Below are 24,299 nucleotides of genomic sequence, written 5' to 3' on the forward strand. Positions count from 1 at the left end.
ACTGAGGATCAGGTTGCTTGGGAAAGAAGATTGAGATAAAATGAGGACTGACTGACTGTGCCATCGTGAAATTTCTCACCATGCCCCTAGAGATGTGTTGCTTTTTTTTTTTTCCCAATTTATCTTCTTGTCTGACTTATCACTATAAAGCATTTTTCCCTTTATATAATATTTCCACAAGGTTTAATGGATCATGACCTTTAGCCTCCCTAAAAATATTCCCATAGTTCTGTAACTTTTTTTTTTTGTAGTTGACCTTATGTTCTTCTCCTTCTCTCCTCCGTTCACGTTGGCAAATACATGACAAATCTACCTGCCCACACACATCGTCTACTTCAGATACTTCCTTTCCCTCATGAACAGATAATGAACATATTAAATTTAAATAACTGAGCATCTTCTTTTAGTGCCATTATATTTTAAAATATCTTTTCAACGGAATTTACTATCTCTACTCTTTTTTTAAATCCGATTTTGTAAAGCCAAGTATGGAGATCGAACCTGTGTGACACCAGCCCTTCTCTCTCCAATTCTTCATCTATAGCAGGCATTGCTAATATATGAGTGTGCTATTCCTCCAGCCCAAATGTGATCTCAGACCTCTGCTTCAGTAGACGAGTAAGAGACCAAGCAGAGTGTGGGAACACTCCTGGGTTATTCTCACAGTCTGAGAAGCAGAAACCTCTCATTCAAAACTGAAACCCAGCCCATTTCTTCTAGGAAGGAACCCATATGATTTATTAAAGGTTGCAAATTTTCTGAATTACACATCCAGTTCACTGAAGTTCTCTACCTTCAAGAGATGAAAAATGTAAGGAAAAAATGCCTGCTCTGGATTTGCTATGTGGTCAGCGGAAATTTTAAAAATCAAAATGTAATTTGTTAGGAATACAACCTTTCTCAGTTAAAAAACATGAGAAAATACATCCTGATAAGAGACTTCTCCCAGATTGCATGTTATCTTTTCTGGTGAAGAGGAAGACATGCAAGGAGGAATAGGTGCAGGTTCCCAAGACATTCCTGGGAAAAGGAGTCACCTAGCTGGCCATCTGAGTGGTATACCATCTGCCTCAAACAGCATCTCAGAAAAAATTAATGGCAAAGTTTCCTTGTTCTTCTTTTTTTTTTTTTTCTTTTCTTGTTTTGGAGACAGTCTTACTCTGTTGCCGAGGCTGCAGTGCAGTGATGCAATTTTAGCTCACTGCAGCCTCTGCCTCACAGGTTCAAGCAATTCTCATACCTCAGCCTCCCGTTCCTCTTCTTAAATGTGTCTACTATTAAGTAGATGTATAATATCCTCACCAAATGGTACATAAAGCAAAAACCTTAACTATTACTTAAACATAGGAAGTTACTGTTATTCAACATTATTTGATTGTCATAAACTGTAATTTTATGTTTTAAGCTAGTATTTTAGAGTGCTACAAGTTTAAAATATGATCAAACCTAGAATCATTATGAACTGAGCTTAAAATGAGAAATCTTGATGACAGCAATATTGAAATTTTTTAAGCCAAAGAGTAAATTTAGAATCTCTGCTTGCTATCAATGCTTTTCTTTTTAAGAATCCAATCTGGCTGGGTGTGGTGGCTCACGCCTGTAATCCCAGCACTTTGGGAGGTCGTGGTGGGTGGATCATGAGGCCAGGAGATCGAGACCATCCTGGCTAACACAGTGAAACCCTGTGTCTACTAAAAAGACAAAAAGAAAATTAGCTGGGCGTAGTGGTGGGTGCGTGTAATCCCAGCTACTCGGGAGGCTGAGGCAGGAGAATGACATGAACCCGGGAGGTGGAGCTTGCAGTGAGCTGAGATCGGGCCACTGCACTCCAGCCTGGGCAAAACAGAGTGAGACACCGTCTCAAACAAACAAAATAATAATAATAACCCAATCTTCATTGATTAGTATTGAAAAGATCCCCTTGACTCTGTCAGTTTAATTATTCCATCTAACAGTTTTTTTTAAAAAAATACAAAGCTTCTAGTTTATTTGGGGGCCCTTGTTTAGGTTCTTTGAAATATATTCTAAAAAGTGATTAGAGGCCTTTAGATGCAGTTGTATCCTAATGAAAGGCAGCATTTATTATTCTTCCAGATCTCCATGAGATAGCCAAGAAACCAGAATGCTGATTCAGATTTGAAAATGAAGAAAGTTGTCATCCAAATCCCTGGACTCCCCAGAAATTATTGTGAGAGAGTAGATATGGAAGCTTTATAAAGCCATTCCCCTCCCATTAAACAGTACATTGCCTTGGATATACTAGGAGGAGATCCTGGAAACAAACCACTAACAGGAAGTCATATCATGTGCATGTTTAGTTCCAAAATGTAAATATGCTTGCTGGACACAAGATGAAGAGAAAGGGCCAGGCGCAGTGGCTCACACCTGTAATCCCAGCACTTTGGGAGGCTGAGGCAGGTGGATTATCTGAGGTCACGAGTTCGAGACCAGCCTAACCAACACGGTGAAACCCCATCTCTACCAAAAATACAAAAATTAGCCGGGTGTGGTGGTGCACGTCTGTAATCCCAGGTACTCGGGAGGCTGAAGCAGGAGAATTACTTGAGCCCGGGAGGCAGAGGTTGCAGTGAACTGAGATCGTGCCACCGGACTCCAGCCTGGGCGACAGAGCAAGACTGTGTCTCAAAACAAAAAAAAAAAAGAAAGAAAAAAAATTAAGATAAAAAAAGATAGCTAGTGGGGGAGGGGATAAAGGTACAAAGAGAGAAAGAAAATAAAGAGGGAAGGAGAGAAAGGAAGGATTAGATGAGTCACAGTGTCAAAAGGAACTAAAAAAAAAAAAAGTGGGTCCTGTGTTCCTTCCAGTGGGGAAAAAACAAAACTCTAGAGGAAGGATATTGGCAGTGTGATGCACTAAGCATTTTGACACAAATTACCCAATAGGTGATAATGAAACAGCAACAAATTACTGGTCCTGGTGTACCCTGATGCCCAGAAAAAATATGATCCTCTGTGGTTCACAGGAGGGTCAGCTGTCCAAGTCCAGATGCCATCTAGTCTCCAGCGTTGCCACATTATCCAAAACTACAGATGATGGTCTGAATTCTAAAAGGTGGAGACTGAAACCAAGATTCTTGCTTTCTTTTCCTGCCGATCTGACAGAATGGGGTTTCAGAGTGAGAAATTAAACTGACCTAAAAAACTGACAGTTAACATTCCTGTACAGCTGAATCTGTAGACCAGGATTAATACTATCTACAGTCAGAAGGCATGCATGGTGACATGCCAGTTGCCTCCCACTGGAACCTACATGGTCCCATGGCAAGATGACTTCTAGACATCGAGGCTAGACAAAGAGAAATTTCATGTGGTGCCAGAGTGTCTCTATAAACAGGCATCCTAAGTAAGAAGGATGCCTTCGAGACATGAGTTTTTCCAGAATAGCGACCCACCAAAGCAGAACGACAGGAAGGAGGAGGGGCCCTCAGGATGAGCAAACAGAAACTCTCCTCCCATGAAGTGAAGCACATGACCAAAAAAAGGTGACCTTCTGAACTAAATTTATACTAGAAATACAGTATTTTAGAACATATTTTTAGATCTGTTGACAAAATAAAGAAGAACAAAATATGACATATATGGAACTTAGGGCATATGGTCCAGAAAAAAAAAAGAAAAAAGAAAAGAAACACTTTGAAATCAGGAAGCACTGCAAGTAAATTAAGAAATTTGCAAAACCAAGAAGCATAATAGATACATAGAAGAAGAAATTTGCTAAACTGAGAAGCATAACAGAGGTATAACAGAAGCATTGAAGGGCAAAAAAAAGATTTGTAACTGTCCAGAAAAAACTAAACATTTTAAAAAGAGGAGAATCCAGAACTGGTCCAGTGGGACTCGGCCTTTCAGTGTACAAACACGGACGTGGAAGCAGATACATCTAGAGGGTTAAAGCCTGGTTCCTCATTTCCAACTGACCACAAGTCAGTAGAAGACCTGCGGTGTCTGTGATTAGATGGAGAGTTCATGAGTCTCCCAAAGACACACATTCACTGGGAAAGGGCAATCCACAGGGAGAAATCTCTTGTGAGCAGCCTGCAGGTTCAGAACCCATGGGACTCCTGACTGGGTTTAAATCTTCTTTATTGTGTCCTGCCACCTCAACATCTCTCTGGTCTTGCTACTCTCTGAATGTGTTCTCATTCTTCGTGGGCAATGTCCAGGGAGGGTTTGACACAGATACACTCTTCCATCAAGAAAAGGAAAAATGAAAGGGCGAAAACAGTGTTTTCATTAACGAACTGGGAAATGGGGAAAGGCTAGCGACATCTATACTTTTTTTCTTTTCCTTTTTGAGACAGAGTCTCGCTCTTGTCGCCCAGGCTGGAGTGCAATGGCAGATCTCAGCTCGCTGCAACCTCCGACTCCCAGGCTCAAGTGATTCTCCTGCCTCAGCCTCCCAAGTTGCCGGGATCACAGGCAGCCATCACCATGCCCAGCTAATTTTTGTATTTTTAGTAAAGACAGGGTTTCACCACATTGGTCAGGCTGGTCTTGAACTACTGACCTCAGGCGATCTGCCCACCTTGGCCTCCCAAAGTGCTGGGATTATAGGCATAAGCCACCACGCCCAGGTGACATATGTACTTTATATATATCTTTTAATTGTAATCTTCACTTGATTATGATTCCCTCTGTCAATGAGTCATCCATCCATCCATTACTTATTATAATCTGTACACTGAATGGAGTATTGATATATAAAATAGAACTAGACACAATCTAATCGTCAAGCAATTCTCGGTTTAGTTGTGGCTTTGAGCATCAAAATAATTAAAATACAAATATATAAATGCATTATATATATATATGTATATATATACACACACACACATATGCACATACACACACAGGCATATACTGTGATGCTGGAATATAGAGAAAGCAAGAAATGTCCTAGAGTATCTAGAAAACTGAATTGAAATATTAGATGTGGAAAATGGAGAATAGACACTTCTGAAAAAGGAATTATTATGGGCTAAGCAACAGATACCTGACACAGCTTATGTTGATGGAGCCGTGAGGAATTTGAAAACTATAAAGTAGACAGAAAAGTTAATAGGCAGGATGAGGCTAAGACAGAAAAGGCTGTGTAGGCCCGCCAAAAAGCTCTATGAAACAGAACCAATGACTTGATTTGTTTTATAAGCAGGGGATAGGATACAGTCAGTTGGTTTGTACAAAGATAACTTAGTTGGGAAGACGTATCAGCAAATTTTCATTGAATAGGCAGAACCAAGAAAGCAATTACTCCGTCTAATATGTGAAAATATTTGCTAGATACATTTTCTTACTTGGACCCTGGCAGCACAACTGAGAACCAGTTAGATCTTGGGGAGAATTTTAATTTCCCTAAAATGTGTTAATATGTCTTGCTATCAGGAAATGGGATATTAAATGATTGATTATATTTATAAATTATTCTGTCCTTGTGCAGCTATCAAAAGGCATTTCTGAAGCATATTGCCATTTGGGGGATCATAACAAATTACTAATGTATTATCACCATGCTGTGGCAGCCACTTCTTCCCCAAGCTCCAGCAAAATTCATGTAGGCAACATGTGCTTATTCTACCAATGATGCCTGGAGACCAATACCAGAGAAGACATATAACATGAAAATGTAAAACGATTTAGAAAAAAAGTTCAAAATAATTTAATTAACATTTACCGTTTGCCTTCTGGCCCCAGATTGTGCTTTTGATGCTAAAACGTATATGAATGAGCAATGAAAACACAAAATATAACTTGGAGCAACCAGTCCCCATATAGACACGAGGGCGAGGAATATATATCTCAATGTATCTCAAGGGCCATCCCAGTCTTGCTAGGCTGTACCACCACAGGCTGAGATAGGAAAACAGAATGCACGCTATCTAATGCAACCAATCTTTAATTATCTGCTCTAGTGGAAAGGATAATCACCTTTCATGTTATATTGTAATTTACATCTTTACACTCTGTTCCAACCTGACTGTAGGCAGCTCAGGGTAAGGAAAGAAAATCATCAGGAAGTAAAAAGAGCATGAATTTTAAAGACAATATTTGAAGCTTCCTTTACCACTGGCAACTGTTGTTTGTGTCTGCTAATCCTCATCACCCTTCTCCTAGCTATGTCGCTTTGATTGTTATGTTATCAACCATCCCTCCTCCATGCTTTGTCCCTACAGATGGTCCTTTCAGGTTCATCCTTCCCTTTCACTTCCCAACTCCAGTTCTGTGGATGGTGATGCAACTTAGTCATGATCAATATTCCATTGACCACAGCTGCAAAATAAATTTGCCCCAAATTCAGTGTCTTCAGGCAACAAGAGCATCCTTTTTTGCCCACAGATGTGCAACTGGGGCTGGCTTTAGTGAGAATAGCTCATCTCTGCTCCACTCAGCATCAGCTGGGGCAGCTTGAAGGCAAGGGCTGTGGTCATTCCAAGTCATACTCACTCACAGGTCTGGTCATTGAGATTTGCTGTCGGATAAGACCTTAGCTAAGTTTACTGCCCAGAACATCTACGTGAAGCCTGTCCATGTGGCCTGGGTTTCCTTACAACATGGTGAGGTTCCCAAAGTGAGTGCCTTAAGAGACAGAGGCCCAGATGAAAGGAGTCTGACATTTTGTTAATTAGCTCAGAAGTTGTGCCGCCTCACCTTCCACATTTTCTTCATTGAGAAAATGACAAAACCACACCTGATTCAAAGAGAAATGCCTACCTTTCAATAGGCTGTGACAAGACTTTAGAATGTTATCAGACCCGATTGTTGTGTCCAGTTTTGGAAAATATTATCTGTCACATTAGCATATTGCACCTCTCTGACCACACACCTTGGTTCAGGAACTAGAATTCCACTCCAAGATCAAATCCTAAGACTTTTCTTGGAACTACTGTAAAATAAGTGCTCTTTTTCTTTAGATATGCAGAGAGGCTAGGTGGATATTGGAGCTTCTGATGAAATGTGCATGCTGAATCAAGCTAATATAGAAGAACCAAGAAACACAGAAAGACAGAAATCTAATAACATGGTCCCTGGGTCTACGCCTGAGCTTTTCAATTCGACAAACCAACAAATTCCTTTTATTTTTCAATCCAGTTTGAGTAATTTTTCTCTCTTGTGACTAAAGCATCTTGATTAATAAAACCATTTACCAGGTGAGTAACTTCAAAGAAGATATTTACCTCGAGTTTTCATTACCTTCCTGCAAATGGGGGCTGGGATACATATCTCTGTCACCTCTATCACATGGCATTCTTCAGAGCACATTGTAGAGAAAAAAAATCGAGGTTGTGTAAATTAGTCATTAAAAAATGGCACTGCCTTTCAGGTGTATCCACAAGAACCACCTTATCTTCCTTCATTCAGGAAACCTAGTTTGAAATACACAGGAATCCTAAAGACATCACAATTAAGAAGAGAACTCTTCCACACATAACCGTAAAACCTGAATTGCTCAAAATACTAAAAATCCAATCCAGGTAAGAAACATTATGATTTAGAAGGTAGGTGTGCTTTCTTCACCTGCTATCCCATGGGAGTAGACATTGAGGCTGCCTTGTTCATACCTATATAATCAGTTCCTGGCACAGAGCTTGCTGCAGTGTAGGGTACTCACACATCAACAGAATGAGTTTAGGTAAAGCCTCAATGAACTCATTGAAAACTATAGTTTAGAAGAAGATCCCTGACAAGAAAATCAAGCTGCAGTTAGATTTGCTCAAAATAGAACTTCTAAGGAAGCTCTGTATGTTTTTATCATGGTGTCTTCTGCCCTCTCTACCGAGAGTCCTGGCCAATAAAAAATCCTCTCTATCATTCACTTTTTGATTAGATACTCTTTGGATATCACCATAAACCAGGCTCTGAAAAGGACCCTGCCATGGTAATCTCTTAGCAAACCAGGTTGACTGAAGTTTCACAAACTCATAGATTCGCTACATAAACCAAATTAATTGTTTGGAAAGCGGCCAGCCGGGCACGGTGGCTCCCGCCCGTTGTAATCCTAGCACTTTGGGATGCCGAGGCAAGTGGATCACCTGAGGTTGGGGGTTCGAGACCAGCCTGGCCAAAATGGAGAACCCCTGTCTCTACTAAAAATACAAAAATTAGCCAAGTGTGGTGGTACATGCCTGTAATCCCAGCTACTTAGGAGGCTGAGGTAGGAGAATTGCTTCAACCCGGGAGGTGGAGGTTGTGGTGAGCCGAGATCGTGCCATTGCACTCCAGCCTGGGCAAGAAAAACAAAACTGTCTCCAAAAAAAAAAAGAAATTGGTATATTATGAATTCAGTCGACACCTGGCTACCTATGCTGGATTTTTGACCAAAAAGAAAGGTGTTCCAGAGATTATAACTAGCTGCCCACAGGCCATGTCTATTGTGAAGCCTAGTTGGTTTGACCTGCATGGTAACAGGTAAGAGATAGCACTTTGACTTTAATAAGTTGTCATCAATATTAGAAAATTTCACAGAAAAATCCAGAGTATCCAGTTCTCTTAAAAACTGAAAAGATAGGATAGACTTCTTTCCACATTTCTAAGAGGCAATAATCAGCTGGATACATGTGATGTTTCCCTATTTAAGAGGGAGGTCCCCTTAGTCACCACCTTGGTTTACTCATTTAACTTAGCTGCCAAGCCCCAGTAGGTATTTCAGTTCACAGTTCCCACCTCTCACCCAGGAGATAATACATTCAGCGGTTAAGTATATGACCTCTGAATTCACAGAGACCCAGATTTGCTTCCCAACTCTGCATTGCACTAGCTATGTGTGGTTTTACCTCTAGAAGCCTCGGCCAGCCTGTCCCTAAAGTGACAGCAATACTAGAACCCTCTTCAGAGATGCTGAGAAGATTAAATGAGCAAATGCATAGAATGTGATTAAGCAAGTAACTGACACGTGCTGTATTAGCCCAAAGATATACATGAGATTGGGTAATTTATATAGAAAAAGAGGTTTAATGGACTCACAGTTCTACGTGGCTGAGGAGGCCTCACAATCATGCTGAAAGGTGAAAAACACGACTTACATGGTAGCAGACAAGAGAGAAATGAGAACCAAGCAAAAGGAGACACCTGTTAGAAAAACACTGTATCTCATGAGACTTACTCACTACCACGAGAACAGTATGGGGGAAACTGCCCCCATGATTCATTTATCTCCCACCAGGTCCCTCCCATAGCATATCGGAATTATGGGAGCTATAATTCAACATGAGATTTGGGTAGAGACACAGTCAAACCAGCTCACTGCAGCCTCCTCCTCCTAGGTTCAAGCAATTCTCCTGCCTCAGCCTCCCGAGTAGCTGGGATTACAGGCACACATCACCACACTTGACTAATTTTTTTGTATTTTTAGTAGAGACAGGGTTTCACCATGTTGGACAGGCTGGTCTCGAACTCCCATCTTCAGGTGATCCACTCGCCTCAGCCTCCCAAAGTGCTGTTATTACAACAGGCAAGAGTCACCATGCCCAGCCGCTTTCTTATTTTTAAAGTAAGTCTTCATTAGGCAGTACATTAATCAGATGGAGCTGCACAACAAAAATACTACAGACTGGGAGGCTTAGACAACAGAAATTTATTTTCCTGTAGTTTTGGAGGCTGGAAGTCCAAGAAGTCGGCACCAACAGGGTTTGTTCTTGGTGAGGGCTCTCTCCTTCACTTGCAGACTGCTGCCTTCTCACTGCATTCTCCCAGGTGTTCTTTTCTCTGCCTACACGCTCCTGGTGCCTCTTCTTCTAAGGACACCAACCAATCACTTCTGTTGCATTAGGGTCCTACCCTTTTGACCCCATTTACCCTTATCTGACCCTTACAGGTACTGTCTCCAAATACAGTCACACTGGGAGTCAGGGCTTCAATCAATGTCTTTTGGGAGGACAAATTTCAGTTCATAACAGGCATATTAGCCACAAATTCTTAACAACAATGTGAAAAAGGTTTACTACCCAAGGAATTGATGACAAACTTTGAAATGCACATAAAGTAGAAGGAAATACAATGCTTCTGCTTCTCTCCTAGAAATATGTTTTTGTTTTCAGTGTGTACAGGGTCTGATTCCTGGTATGAAGAGAAATACAAAGAGCATGTGGTAGGGTAAGGAAGGCTAAGGGGTCAGGTGTTCAGTAATCACTCACTCCAGCAGGGAGGTAGCTGGGCTTTGCAGACTCAAATAATCCACTCAAATCAAGGAGAGGCAGCTTCTAAGAGAAAAATGAGGTAAAAAAAAAATTCTAAAACTAATGACTGTAAAAGGTAGCTTTAAAGAAGTCAGAAAAGAAAAAATGCCTTTTTTTTCTTTTTCACTTTCTAGACTGCATCTAAAAAGAAAAAAAAAATAAGAAAGAAATAGGCATTGAAACAGTTATCTCTTCTGTGTGAAGTCTCCACTAGATGCTGAATAGTTTGTCAGTGATACTAATAAGAGTTAGCATTTATTGAGCATCCTTGATGTGGCAGAAGCATCTTATTCAACCTGTAAACCTTACTGCAGTAATACTGTAGAGTCATTGTTATCATGATTGTTTAAGGGTACTAAAATGTAGCACAGGTACAGTTACGACATTTGCCCAAGTGACATAGCTAGCAAAGTTTGAGTCCCAGATGGAAACCCCAACACTATAGCTCTAGAACTCTTGCACTTAAACAACTTTCTGTTTAAGTTGTTCTTTTCTGGAAAACATTTTCTAGATTCAGCATGGGGCCTCCTGAAGATGTAAACATTGTAGTAACAAGAGGCTGCAGAAATAATGAGGGCAGCGATGGCCTCTTGAGCCAGTTATAGCTGGAAAACTAAAAAAAAAAAAAAAAAAGGCACTAGATTTATTTCTTCATTTTTTGAACATACTAAGTGACCTTGTGTTAGTGCCTAGAAATGAAGTCTGCATCTACATATACCAAAAGTTCCAGGGAACCAGGCATTTGCATTTAATGTCCTCAGATACCTGTTTCTAATTTAAGTCAACTTTTTAAAAGTTGGCTTCACTGAAAGGCTTATGAAACTGGATATGTGAAATTTGTAGATTATGCAGTAAAGAAAAATAAATCTTGTGACTGAAACTTATTCTTAGTTTTAAAATAATCCTGCACAGTTCTAGAAATCTCCACAAAAGTTTGTGGATCAAAGGCTCTTCTGTCTGAAGATACCTCGAAGAATAGAGTTGGTCTTCTCATAACACTATTTTCAATAGCCTGCTATGGTAGGCTGAAAAATGGCTCCTCAGGGATATCCAACCTTCAGAACTTATGAATATGCTGCCTTACATAGCAAAAGGGACTTTGCTGATGGGATTAAGTCAATGATCTTGAGATGAGGAGTGATATGGTTTGGCTCTGTGTCCCCACCCAAATCTCATCTTGTAGCTCCCATAATTCCCAGGTGTTGTGGGAGGGACCTCGTGGGAATGACTGAATCATGGGGGTGGGGCTTTCCTGTGCCATTCTCCTGAGAATGAATGTGTCCCACGAGATCTGATGGTTTTAAAAATGGGAATTTCTCAGCACAAGCCGCTCTTTGCCTGCTGCCATCCACGTAAGATGTGACTTGCTCCTCTTTGCCTTCCGCCATGATTGTGTGGCCTCCCCAGCCATGTGGAACTGTGAATCCAATTAAACCTCTTTCTTTAAATTGCCCAGTCTCAGGTATGTCTTTAACAGCAGTGTGAAAACAGACTAATACAAGGTTATTCTGCATTATCCATATGGGTTCAGTGGAGGATCAGAGGCAAAGATGAACAACTAGAGCAAAGGTCAGAGACAGAGAGATTTGAAAGGTCATGGCTCTGAATATGGAAGTGGCCTCAGGTCATATCAGTGCAGGAGGCCTCTGGGATCTAAAAAAGGCAAGGAAACTGATCTAAAGCCTCCAGAAGGAACACAGTCCTGCTGACACACTGATTTTAGGACGTCTAAATCCTAACTTAAGATCTTAAGTTAAGATCTTAAGATCACAAATCTGTGATCAGAACTTAAGATCACAAATCTGTGTTGTTTTGTCATTAAGTTTGGGATGATTTTTTTCTTTTTTCTTTTTTTTTTTTTTTACAACAGCAATAGGAAATTAGTATGCCTGGTCATAACCAAATCTTCTCTGGTGCACTGTGTATCAGCTATGCAAGTTCCAGACCTGTCTCATACTTAGTTTTTTTCTTCTATTAAAATAGTGAAGACATTCTTATGTCACAGGACAATAGTGAAGGTGAAATGTTTCAAGGCAGACCTGGGACAAAGTTCATTCTCTCCTTTGCAGTCACAAGCAGTGCTCAGTTAAAAAGAGGTCTCCTACCTCCGCAATCGGCCTTTCTTTTCTACAACTCAGTTTCTAGTGAAGCTGCAAGGAATGAGAGGGGAGAGAACAGAGATTTCTGAATTTTGTTTCATTTATCGGAACTGCTTTGATGGATTCTACCCTTTTCTTTTTGGAGCAACCCTAGATCGGTATCAATATGAATAAAGTCAGAGATAGGTTTGCGCAAACAAGTAACAGGAAATTAACATTGTATTACATAGAAGGGCACGCTAATGCTGCCTAACAACTGTCACCTGAGCATTTAATATTTGTGCCAAGTACCTCAACATAACTCAGCAAGTGGACACCTGGCAGCTTATTTAGGAACACAGTCACCAAGTATGGAAGGTGAAGCTAGAGAAAGAAACCATCTTGCCAGCAGCGTTCCTGTTGCAGCCTGCTGAAACATCTTCCTGGGCCCTCCAGGCCTAAAAGTCTCTCCTCAATCTTGGAGATTCATTTTGATTACATTGCTTTTTTTCCCTGCATCCAATTTATGGTACCTTTCTAGCAGAAGCTGAAGTGACAAGCTCAGCTCCAGCTGCGGTACCCTTGCATCCGGTGACAGCTGACAGACAGCGGCCAAAACTTTCCTACCACAAAGTTCATTCCCTCCTGATGGCTCCATTGTGCTTTAATGCATAGCAAACTGAAATCACGAATAGAAATGTCGCCCAGGCTCTGCAAAATTACATTTTATTCTTTGGCTCGTCTCTCTGATAACTGTTTTTGTTATCCTATTAACCAGATGCAGACAGATTCCAGAGTCATCAACACAATGCTTATATTCCTGTATCTTCTTTTTATGAAAACAGTTTCTACTCCCTCTCTTTGTGTGAGGAAAGAATATACATTAAAAATTTCAGGTACCTCTGCTGCAAAAATGCAAAGAGGCCACAATTAAACTTCACTCAAGGATATTGATATGTACCAGAAATTGCAAATAAGAAGCAAAAGCAACACATGATATCATGGATAAGGAATCGGGATTGCAAATAATCTGAAAGTTGCATTCTCTGTAACTTGGACCAGACCAAAGCTATGACTCCGTCCTCCTCATATGGTGGCATTTCTTTTTGCTTTGATTCTGACTGTCTGGCTCACGGTTGTAGTGATAACAAAAGGCTTGCAATTTAAAAGCAATGAAATTCTCAGTTGATAGGGCCTGGGAAGCTATAACCTGCAAATCCGATTGCGTTACAAACAAGTTCACTCTCAGAAAAGGCAGCAGGAAACCCAGATGCTACGGCTGCCCACCAACCAACCAAAGCACCACTGAGCTCCACATCTGCAAAGATAATTAAACTGTAATTAAATGCTCTGTCCCACTTTAAGCAGTGGATCACACAATTTAAGCACTGTTCTGCTGGGATTGGACAATCACGTGTCCTGCCGTGAAAAAAAAAAAAAAGATTTTGGATTGATTTTACATCACTGTGTAAACAAGTAAATGAAATAACCATTTGAGAAGCAAATGGCAGAAGTAACTAGACCTACTCTGCCCCAAACCAAATCTAAATGAAATTTACATTGCATACAGCCATTTAAGATCACTTCTAAAAATACAGGATAGAGTAGAGCAGGGGAAAACACTCCCCGCCAGGGAGGGGTTGATGGGATTGACCCTGAGAACAACCTGTAGGACCTTCTTTGCCAACACATGAACACATATGTGCATGCATGTATGTGCAGCTGCAAGCATGCATACATGGACACGCATCAGTGCATGTGCTTTTCCTTTGGTCTCAGAGAAGATGGGACATTGCCATGACTTCTCCTAGAATAACTCTACCCAGTTACGGAATTCCAGCTTTTCCTCCCTGACCTCAACATTTGGGCTTGAACATCCATATCTCCATGGATCTGCTTCTTCTAGTTCCAAAACTCAAGTGTTTATTGTAAGACTATAAGGAATAGATATGTGTCATTAAATATAAAGGGACACACACCCACACAAATACACACACACACACATACACGCACACGAAGAAGAGATTATTCCAAGTATAGATGTCTGGTTCTATTTCAAAGGCTTTGTAGACTCGATGAATCCTCATAACAATCCTACAAAGCAGGTTTTACCTCTGATTTTTGCCTACGTGTCACCTTGAAGAGGCTTCCTCCAGCATCCTCCCTAAAGCGGCCTTCTCAACCCCCATCACGTTTGTCCTTCCCACCAATCACTAACGTGCATCATGTTACCTGTGTACTTATTTCTTTATTGTCTCTCTCTGACAGTGGCACATAAAGTCCTTGAAGTCACGGGCTTACTTTATTCCCTGGGCATTTGTTGACTCTAATGAATTGTGACCCTGTGGCTTCAGTATACACAGTAACTGGCCAAAGATGGCTCACAGCAGATCTATGATCAAAATTTGAGTCCATCTGAATCAGGCCTGAATCTCCAACCAATATTTTCAATCACAAACCAGACAAGGACCTTCTCTCCTGGAACATGATCTGCCACTTCCCCACATAGTTATACTTTTGATAAAGTTGTATTTTTAATAAAAAGAGTTTTAAAACAGTCAAGAAGCAAGATTGTGGCCAGGTGCGGTGGCTCATGCCTATAATCCCAGCACTTTGGGAGGCCAAGATGGACATTTCACATGAGGCCAGGAGTTCGAGATCAGCCTGGCCAACAGGGTGAAACCCTGCCTCTACTAAAAATGCAAAAATTAGCCAGGTATGGTGGTGGGCATGTGTAATCTCAGCTACTCAGGAGGCTGAGGTAGGAGAATTGCTTGAACCTGGGAGGTGGAGGTTGCAGAGAGCTCAGATTGCACTACTATACTCCAGCTGGGGTGACAAGAACGAAACTCTGCTCTACCTCAAAAAAAAAAAGAAAAAAAAAAAAGCAAGATTCTGCAAGTTCAGAGATTCAAGCTCAATATTCAACTTGTGGTTGTCTTAGTCTCTCTCTGGTATGTATATATTTAGCCATCTTCATCCCCTGTCCATATAAAACCTAAATCAGAAATTGTCAAAAGAGTAAAAATGTCCACCCCAACTACACAAGACCTGTTCTCAGATTCAATCTAAGGCATTTACTCCACATGGTTCATAAGCAAGACAGCTCCACAAACTTATTGAGTGATTTCTCCTGATACTGTAAGGGATTATGATAGATGGAGAAAGTCGAGTAAAAACCAAAAATTAAAAGTGGGCAAACAATGCTAAATGTGTAATGAGAAATTCAAGACTTCATGAGGGATATAAAGGCTTTTCAATATCACCGATTTGCAAGTAACTCTGATACTCAGAAAACAATAAAATAAAATCACTGAATAAAAAAGTATTTCAAAACCAGGCTTAAAAATACCACTTGAGGTAAATAAGTTCTGGAGATCTACTATACAGCATAGTGGCTGTATCTAACAATACCGTGTTGCATACTTAAGATTTACTAAGGAAGTAAATCTTATATTAAATATTCTTACTAACAGAAAAGAAAAAACCAGCCATCATCATAATCTATGTCGGTGTTGTATGGGAAGTTAAACATAAAAAATAATACTAATAGTGATCAAGAGGACAGGAAGAAACTTTGGGAGATGATAGGCATGTTCATGGCCTTGATGGTGTTGATGGTTTCATGGGTGTATACTCATCTCGAAGTCATGGAGATATATAAATTAGACATGCACAGTTTTTCATATGTCAATCATATCTCAATAAAGTGGTTTAATATATAATATATACCACTTAATCTTCTGTAGTACAATTTGTACTTAAGGGAGATATAAATGCATAGAGTGTATATCAGTACACAGACACTATCATTAGATCTCTGAGACCTGACAGCCAGGACCCATAAGACTGATCAAGAAGGTACTACAAGCCTGGAGCCAGATGCAGTGGCTTATGCCTGTCATCCTAGCACCTTGGGAGGCCAAGGCAGGTGGATCATTTGAGGTCAGGAGTTTGAGACCAGTCTGGCCAACATGGTGAAGCCCCATCTCTACTAAAAATACAAAAAAAAAAAAAAAAAAAAAAAAAAAAAAAAAAAAAAGCCGCACGTGGTGGCTCATGCCTGTAATCCTATCTACTCAGAAGGCTGAGGCAAGAGAATTGCTTGAAACTAGGAGGCAGAGCTTGCAGTAAGCCGAGATAAAGCCACTACACTCTAGTCTAGGCAATGGAGTGAGACCCTATCTCAAAAACAGACAGCAACAACAACAAAACAAGAAGGTTCTACAAGTCTGGCATGGTGGCTCATATCCCAGCACTTTGGGAAGCCGAGGTGGGAGGATCACTTGAGCCCAGGAGTTGGAGACCAGTCTCGGCAACATAGTGAGACTCCATCTGAGCAAAATATTTTAAAATTAGCCAGGTGTGGTGGCACACACCTCTGGTCCCAGCTATTCAGGAGGCTGAGGTGGGAGGATTGCTTGAGCCTGGGAGGTTGAGGCTGCAGTGAGCCATGATCATGCCCCTGGGTTCCAGCCTGTGCAACACAGCAAAACCCTGTCTCAAAAAAACAAAAGACATAATATACAAGTTTGTGATGATGCTAAAGATACCATTGCCACTCAGAATAGACGAACAATCACAGCAAACATTCAGTACATTAAGAGCTATTTGCCAGACACTAGGCTAAGTAATCTATATGTATTACATCATTAAATACTCAACAAGATCAGTATTATTTTTATATCCTTTTACAGAGAAGGAAACTGAGGTTCAGAGAAGTTGAGAAATTTCCCAAGGTCATGTAGCCATTAAGTTGTAGAGTGCAAACCAAACCATGTCTATCTCCTGATCTCTCTCAAACACTGTTCTGTGCTGTAATCTACTGGTGACTTGTAAGCAAACACATGATTCTGTATCAAATAAGTGTAAACAAATCATTAAACCTTAAATCTTTCTCAATTAGCAAGATAGATACATTAGAAAAATAATACCAAGGAAATTAGGGAGCTGATAATCTCATCAACTGCTATTAGGAACAGGGTATCTATAGGCTTTGTGCTATGTAATATATAGCCGCATCTAGTCATCTTTACTTGTACTTATCATTTAACCTCGTAACCTTGTGCTAGGACACACCCTGAGGTGGCCCCCAGTGAGTCATGCCCTTATATAATTTCATCCTTTGTGAGATCAGTGAGATCATATGACTTGCATCTCATCAACAGAATATGGCACAAGTGATGGAATGCCACATCCATGCTTAGATTCTGTTATGGTACATGATGGCTGCATCTTATCTTGCTCCCACATGGGGCTGGGTATGTAGGAAGTTGGGTGACTACCTTGCATGCTGTTCCAGCTTGTGGGTTGTGTAGATGGGGTAGTTGTCTTTTCTTAACTATTCTATTTTTACAGGCTGGGAAGGACTCAGAGACTTTTAGGGATGTTTCCTCACCAATACCCTTCCTTGGCCTAGATTCCTAAATTGATATCTCCCCAGTTAACCTCCAAAATGTAGGCATATAATTCATGTACACAGGGCTGTGATGTAGTTTTGATGTAGAGATTTAGAGCCAGGGGACCTCAAGATCATCACAGGCAAAAGTCACATTCTGCAGAAGAGGAGAACAAGAACTCAGAAAGCTGAGCAGTCTAGGTGGGTGGCTCACACTTGCAATCCCAGCACTTTGGGAGGCCGAGGAGAGAGGATTACTTAAGGCCAGATGTTTGAGACCAGCCTGAGCCACACAGTAAGACCTTCTATCTACAAAAAATAATTTATAGGTTGGGCGCGGTGGGTCACACCTGTAACCCCAACACTTTGGGAGGCCAAGGCGGGCAGATCACCTGAGGCCAGGAGTTCAAGACCAGCCTGGCTAACATGATGAAACCCTGTTTCTACTAAAAATACAAAAAAATTAACCAGGTGTGGTGGTGTGCACCTGTAATCCCAGCTACTCAGGAGCCTGAGGCAGGAGAATCACTTGAACCTGGGAGGTGGAGGTTGCAGTGAGCCGAGATTGTGCCATTGCACTCCAGCTTGGGCAACAAGAGTGAAACTCCATCTCAAAAAGTAATAATAATTTAAGAATTAGCCAGGTGTGGTGGCACATGCCAGCAGTCCTAGCTACTAAGAAGGCTGATGCAGGAGGATCACTTCAGTCCAGGAGTTGGAGGCTTCAGTTAGCTATGATTGTGCCACTGTACTCTGGCCTGGGCAAGAGAGTAAGACCATGTCTCTAAAAAATAATCATAAGCAGAACAAATACAAAGTTTAAGTGCATGACTTCTAAATTTAGACTCACCAGGTTTACATCTGAGTTGACTACCTACTGCTTGCCTGATCTTGGGTGAGTTTATTAAGTACTGTATGATGGCTCAGTTTCCTCATCTGTAAAACTGGGAGTCCTTGATTCAAACCAAATCAACAGATATTCATGAAGCACTGTGCTGGCATAGAAGTTATACTGAAGAATAAACAAAGGAGTTCTTGCCCTTCATGGAGCTTAGTAGACATAGTAATACTTACCTCTTAGATTGGCTGTGAACATTAAGTGGAGAATATTAGTAGAGTGCTTAGATCAGTGTATGGCATGTAATATGAATGATTATAATTATTATAGTAATAAAAATTTTATAATCATTATTGTTGTCATGATTATTGTTTAATAACATATAACAACCATATAATGGAGTTAGTTTGAAAATCAATTGAGTAATGTATGTTAAACACTTAGTACTTAGTAAAAATATATAGAAATAATTCAATATATTTTATCTACTATTATTATTAGGTTAAGTGGTTTTGCCAAAGTCACAAAGTTATCATCAGTGCTGAGTTGAGAGTTTCCATCATAGGCCTGTACCATTTTGCAGACTTAACAGTCTGTACTATGACTATTTAATTTCCAGACTGTCTTAGTCCATTTTCTGTTGATATAACTGAATAGCTGGGACTGGGTAACTTATTTAAAAAGAAGTTTATTTCTCACAGTTCTGGAGGCTGGAAAGTCCACAGTCAAGGGGCCACATCTGGTGCAAGCCTTCTTGCTGGTGGGGACTCTCTACAAAGTCCCGAGGTGGCACAGGTCATCACATGGTGAGGGACCCACGAGACAGCCAAACTGGCTTTTATAACAGGTCCACTCTTGTGATAACCAACCCATTCCCATGACAACCTATTCATCTATGAATGGACTAACCCATTCATAAGGGCAGTGCCCTCATGACCCAATAACCTCTTAAAAGCTGCACTTCTTCATACTGTTACACTGGGGGTTAAGTTTCAACATGAGTTTTGGAAGGGACAAACATCCAAACCATATCACTGACTCTCTCCGCTACTCAACCCTGAGTTGCACAGTCATGTGCTCTCTGGCTGAGACTCATGGAGCCAGGCCTTACATGGGATTTCTGCTCACTAGGACCTCAGCACCAAAAGTCACTAAGGATAGTAACACTTATGTGTGAAAACAAGCATGGTAATTTTATACACCTTCTGGTACCTTTTGAGACACCTTAGGTCATCATCTATTTATTCAAGATTTATTTAAATATTTTTGTAATCTCTTATGAGCACAAACCACCCCCCACAAGCTAAAGCAAACCCCTAACAACTCTTCTGAACCCATCTTCTTACCTCTTACTACGACTAACCTAGCACAACTTCCAATTATTTTGAAGTGTGTCTGTTTACTTTCTTTTTCCTGTTTACCCCAAAGAATATGTAACTCATGATGAGGACAGGTAATGCTTATGAATAAATATGTCCTCAGCATGTAGCACATAGTGGGTGAGCTACACCATAAGTATTCATGAATTGGACAATGTGCCAGATTCCTGCCTTCAATGAGGTTAAGTTCTAGTGAAGAAAAAATTATTGATCCACACTACAACATGGAGTCACTGCAAAGCAGCAAACGAAAGAAGCCAGATGCAAAAGACCACGTAGTGTACAATTCTCTGTAAAATGCCCAGAATAGGCAAATCCAGAGTGATGGAAAATAGACAAGTGTTTGCCTGGAGCTGGGGGTGGGAAGAGGGATTTTTGGGGAGTGAAGTGAAGCATTCTAAACAGGGATTATGGTGATGATTGCACAACTCTATACATTTACTAAAAGTGGGTATAGTATATATTTACATAGTATATATTTATATAGTATATAAATTATACCTCAATAAAGCTGTTTGGAGAAAACAGACCTTCAACAACTAATTACCCAACTATTTACTTGATTCCAGTTGTGATGAGTTTCATGAAGGTGAGGTCCACAATGCAGAGAAAGCATAGAACGGGCTTCAGTGTCCTGCCATCTGGTCAGAAAACGTGCCTCTGGAAAGAGCTGCTTGAATTAAGTTCATTGCAGAGGTGGGGGAGTCGGGGAATCACTAAGGGTAGAAGATGCAGCATGTCGGGGCTCAGGGATGAGCCAGAGCCAGGCAGCGTGAAGTGGGGGAGGAATGAAGAGAGGAGGGGACAATCTTGTGGCTGAAACAGACTCCACAGAGGAGGGAGCTCAGGTGAGCCTGAAGAAGGGTGTGGCCTGACAACCACCAGGTACCTTTTAAGGGCTTATAACTTCATCATGTAGGCCTTTTAGGACTACCACCAATGGCTGTAGCAAGGAGAGGGGATCGGAGCCGACCACTGGGCAAGGGTCACTGTAGTGACTCACAAGGAAGCTGTTGTGGAAGCCAACTTTTGATTGAACTTTTGATTGTTTCTTTTCTCCGTGTTTAGCTAAAATGATGGGTTTTTGCATAGGTTCCCAATAGAGACTGTTTGACTGATGTTCCATACATTGCTGATTCAAATCACATTAAGAGGAAATCAGAAGTGTCCTGTTATGCAAATTTGATTTATAAAACATTTGAATCCAAGTGAACTTGATTGGAGAACCCTTGGGTTTATCCCCTAACTAAAAGATTTCAAAGAAAAGCTCATAAAACTCCTCCCTGCATCTATGAAAAATACTTTCAGATGAGTCCAGTTTCACCAGTAAGTTACAGTCCACTTTTAATAGATGGTCAATTCAGAGGATACTTACGGTAGAACAAATAGATTTGCAGCCAACTTTTAGAATTTTTGGCCAAAAATACCTGAGCAGTTCCCTGATGTGGACAAAATATGTTCCACAGAAACTTTAGAAAAAAGAAAAAAGGTTAGTTAAAATAGAATCTAAAAATCTGTTTTCAATAAGAGCTATTTTTGCAGAAATCTCCATCTTAAAAACATGTCCACACATGCGCGCGTGCACACACACACATACTTTCTGTCTAAAACATCCTGCACTCTTATTGTGAATCTCCTCTTTTATTCTCCATTCTTCTAAAAATACACACAGCCCTTCATTAACAGCAGAAGGCTCTCTCCTGAGTCATTTCACACTTTTGGAGAAATAAGCATTGTGTGTAATGATGAACACCAGCCCTTCCCATGTGTTCTTATGGAGCAACACATTTGTCAGGACATCTGAAAAGTCATCTTGCCTTGCTCAGGTGTCCTGTTCCATCTCCAGCCTTTCCCCCACCGTCACAAGCATCTCTGCTGCTACCTCCTGCCTAGGAGAGGGAGGGTGAAGGTTACCACTCTGCTAAGACATTCAAGAGAGCCTGTGGGGAGCGTAAGAGCCTCAAAGGGTTTCTGGGCTCCCATTTTCTCTCCCACAATGAGTTTACTACTTTCAGACGTAAGTAAGTTGAGGAATAGGGATCTCTGTGCAGCAAAGCTTTAATGAAAAGGGGGCTTATAGACATGGACTCCAATTATTTTCAAATGATATGTATAACATACACCTAACTATATGTGTATGTATGAATATATATGCATACCTAGATATACACACATATAACTTCACATGCATGTGCATGCATGCGCGCACGCACACACACACACCACGTTCTCCATTAGAAAAAATGAGGAAAATAAATGAGCCTTTGAAAATGCCGAAGTACTAGATCATACCTCTTCTCAAAACCCTCCCGAAACCTCATATTGCACTCCCAATGAGACACAAAAGCCTTACCAGGGTCCGCAAAGCCCTATGTAGCTTCAATGTCCCCACCTTCATTTTACCAACATCCTTTTCTAGCAGTTTCTCCTTGCTACCTTCTTCACAGCCACACTGGATTCCTTGCTGTTGCTCTAACGCATTCCTCCTAAACCTACCTGAGGACCTTTGCACTTTTTGCTCCCCCCCCCGCCTGGAATGTTCCGGCTCTTAAGAACTACTTGACTCACTCCCTCAGCATTCTGCTCAGGTTTCCCTGATCACCCCTTTCCCTCGCTTCATTTTCCCCCTAGCCTTATTGCTACCTGACACATTATTTAGGTCCCATTTATTACCTGTACCCACCCCCATTCTAATGAATTGCCCATGGCAGCAGGAACTTTATCTTGCTGATCTTAAATCCACAATGCCCAGAACAGTGTCAGGGAGGCTCTCAAAGGTTTGTTGAACGAATGAGACTCAGCCTGGTGCAACTGGACTAGACTACTGCCAACCACAAAGCTTGGCACAGGCAGGGATTTGAAAATGGCAATTCACCCAACCCCCCGCCAAGAGGGAAAGACCACAGCTGAGCCTTGTGGCTGAACCCAAGCCCATGCCCTGAAATTAAAGTCATGAGTAACATCACAGTCCAGAACAGACAGCTCAGACAGACAGCCACTTTGGCAAACAGCCCTCTCAGTACAGCCTGTGGGGGAGGTTCTAGATGCCAGATTATTACCAAGCAGGCCAGTGAGATTCTCAGACCTGCAGGTATGTGGTACCCAGCAAGCAGGGGTGAGTGGGGCCTCCCTGCTAGCCGGCTGCACACTCCTTTGTACTGGGGAATGCATCCCTGGTTTTCTGTCTTGCCATTTCTCGCTAGGAAGGTCAGCGGAAACCTCCAGAAGCTAGACCCACTAATAACAAACACAGAGGCACAAGCTGAGCAATAAACTTGACCAGCTGATTGCAGACAAGGAGTCTTACGGGCAAGGTGGACATCAAAATTACACAGTCAGGAGACAATAGTTGAAGCTCATGGGCAGAATACGACAGAGTGGTGGATGCCCATGCCACCTGGGCCCACTCTGTAACTGGCCAGCAGAACCTCCTGGAACAAAGAACAGCAGGCGGGACACCTGTGCCACCTCTCTCCAGTCAGATACTAGAGGCAGGTCTCCTGGTCTGTATCTTTCGCTCTCTCTCCTGGTTCTTCTACCCCTCCCCACCCCAGCAGGGTCCAGGTCTGCTCAAAGAAGGGGTTTGGGTGCAGATGTGCAGACAAGAAACAGTCTTGCCTGGATTTTTTTTTCCAGTGGGAGCTCCAGCAGGTGTGGAAACATCAAGTCCCTAGCATCACCTTTCCATTCAATAGCAAAGCAGTGGAGGAGAGAGGGAGAGAGATGGAGAGACACTGGCCTGTGAGGAATCAATGGTGAAGGGCAAGAAATGCTCCACAAATGAAGAACGCAGTATTTATTCCCACTAGGGGAAGAGAAGCAGGTTCTGAATATACACAAATAAGAACCAGAATTTGGTAAAGCAGTGAAAAGTAGGAGGAAGAAAATAGAATTGGGGCTAGGAGGAGAATCTCAGCCCCCTGGTGCCTTGTGCAGGAGACAAATGAAGCACAGGTCAGCACGTGTGGGCGGTATACACGAAGCAGATCACTTTAACACTCATTCCTGACATCAAAGGGGATGGAGCAAGCCTTGCTATGCACTTTGCACGCACTGGCCACAGACCAAGCACTTCCCAGGCAGTTCCTCACCTCCTGGCACAGGAGCCAGCGCTCATCATCCTTCCCACGTCAAAGAAGAGGGCACAAATGAGAGTCAGCCAGGGACAAGCTGAGCTGAAGAGGCAGAGGAAAGGTCTGTTTTCCAGAAGAGCCGCACCCATCTCTCGCATTTTCAAGTGCTTTTCCCCTGCCCCTGGACTTATTCTCCTTCTTTGCACAGCTCCTGCCCAACCTCTTACTTCATGCTGGGAAGGACGACAGCGAGAAAAAAACGTATGGTGCCCAGAACAGCCCTATTTCTCTTTCTCAAGAGAAAAGCTGCAGGGGAAACAGGGGACAGACTTATCCAGTTTCC

The sequence above is a fragment of the Macaca nemestrina genome, chromosome 15 (genome assembly GCF_043159975.1).
Source record: "Macaca nemestrina isolate mMacNem1 chromosome 15, mMacNem.hap1, whole genome shotgun sequence".
Taxonomy (NCBI): Eukaryota; Metazoa; Chordata; class Mammalia; order Primates; family Cercopithecidae; genus Macaca; species Macaca nemestrina.